At 42.0% G+C, this 2,141-nt stretch overlaps 1 long non-coding RNA gene across 1 annotated transcript; it reads left to right on the forward strand.

Annotated features, from left to right (window-relative positions):
* The first annotated feature begins 1,896 nt into the window (after positions 1–1,896).
* Positions 1,897–2,141, forward strand: LOC122669329. The gene is made up of 2 exons (XR_006333994.1): positions 1,897–1,947; positions 1,991–2,141. It is a non-coding gene; the product is annotated as an uncharacterized LOC122669329 (long non-coding RNA).

The following is a 2,141-nucleotide window of genomic DNA, read 5'->3' on the forward strand; positions in this document are numbered from 1 at the left end:
CAACGGCCATGGAAGACTAGGTGGAAGCATGCCAGACCCACCCTAAGCAGCTCCGGCGCTCCAAGAGGATCCAAGAGAGGCTGGCACTCCGCCCCTGACCCATTAGTGCTCGACCCATTGGTGCTCCATCGCAACAGCTCTAGTTTCCTATTATTCTCTACCATTACAAAGATATTATTTTTATTTTCCCCATTATCTAGTTTCCTAATTTAATAGATTGCTTGTAATCTCGTTGAACTCATGGCTATGCAATATAGCTATTTTCTAGATGGAATACAATCATTGAATATTGGATTGTGAATTTTCTCTTTTGGAGTTTTCCTCCATTAACGAACCTTGAAGAGTTCTTGAACAAGCCTAGAAGAGCTTACCGGTGATCTAGAAGAATCACCCACTTTCTTCTCCAACGATCCTGCACTAAACCTTGAGGTATACCTCCATGGCTATGTATCAAACAACTCATGGAGGTTTGATTGAGCACATCTACCCCTCTTGTGCACTTCCATGTACTAAAACCCCTACTATTATGTATGATGATCCATAAAACCCTTTGGATTAGGAGACCTAAAACCCCAGTTTAGGGTAATATTCATAGCTATGAATGCATGTTATAACCCTAGAATGTGCCCATTTGAGCCAAGAAACCCAACCCCAAAACCAAAGTTAGATATGGACAATAAATGTAAAAATGTAGATGTAGTCGGGCAAAAACGGTGGGAGCAGCCCAGGTGCCCATCTACAGTTTCTAAGTGCCAAGAAACGGTAGATACAGTCCAGAATTGCATCTACTGTTTTATCACCTTACATCTACCGTTTTCCCATGTAACCTTTTTGAAACCCTTGTTGATTCCTGTCCCTTCGGTGACCTTAGTATTGGTTTTTATGTGTCATAATGTGTACTTAGGGCACCTAAATACGGGGGTCGTCTCACATGTTAGAGCGTCAGATCACTTGCGGCTTGATCGAACCGAAACTCAAGGTGAGGAAATGGGATACCCGAACCTATTTTGAAATGTCTAACATTTCGTCGTGTGATTGTCATACATGTACATACTTGATTGATTGTCGAGATTAATTGATTAATGATGGAAATGCTTCCATGTTGGGTGTAGATTGTAGAATGTGTTTACTTTCAAAATTACTATTGTGATGTGATATTTAAAGGGAAATTATCAGCGCCACCCCCTGACGTTTGCCTATATTTTAAAGCACACACACTAACTACCATAATATCAACAATCCCCCATTTTTTAATGGTGTTAACCTTTGAAATTCCTTTGACCAAAATACCCTTTATCCTTCTTTTTTTCCCAGTCCTGCTAATCTCTCTTTCTTATTTTTCACTTAAAAGAGAAGAAGATGAAATGAGATAATACCAGCAATAGCTTCTCTTCTTCTTGCTGCAACCAAACCATTCTCTCTTCTTCTTTTTCTTCTTGCAGCCACACCCAAACCATCCCACCAGCCTTGCACCCTGCTGCAACTCAAACCACCATACCGGTCCCCTCCTCCTCTTCTTCTTCTTCTTCTTCAAACCATCCACCCACCCCTACCCCCTACTGCAATCGAACCCACCGCCATGCTGGGTTAACAAATTGTCTTTAGTTGCATTGAAAGCAGGCATAAATGTGATGTTTTGGGGGTTCATCGAATCAGCTACTGTGATCAAGCTGTCCTCTTCAGGCGGTTTAATTTCCATTGTCCCATCAGCTCTATCTTCAAAGCCACCAGCAACACCAAACTTTGACCCTAAATCAATTTGGGGATCATCAAAGCCCAACCAATGCCCCTCAATCTTCTCAGATTTTACTTTTGAGGCCAAGTAATTGCCCTCAATACTACTGTTGCTCAATCCAAACTCGCCAACTGTAGAAGAAATCAAACCATCAGAAATCAACTAAAGGTTTTGGAACTTCTGAATAAGCACTCGTAATAGTTTTTCCTTGTGTCAAAGACTCGGAGAGAGAGAGAGAGAGAGAGAGAGAGAGAGAGAGAGAGAGAGAGAGATGTCGAGGTCATTGGTGCAGCCCATAGGGCAGAAGAGATTGACGAACATGACGGTGGTTTGACTGAAAAAGCATGGAATGCGCTTCGAGATCGTCTGCTACAAGAATAAGGTCCTCTAATGGCGTTCTGGAGTT

Source organism: Telopea speciosissima, chromosome 7 (assembly GCF_018873765.1).
Source record: "Telopea speciosissima isolate NSW1024214 ecotype Mountain lineage chromosome 7, Tspe_v1, whole genome shotgun sequence".
Taxonomy (NCBI): domain Eukaryota; kingdom Viridiplantae; phylum Streptophyta; class Magnoliopsida; order Proteales; family Proteaceae; genus Telopea; species Telopea speciosissima.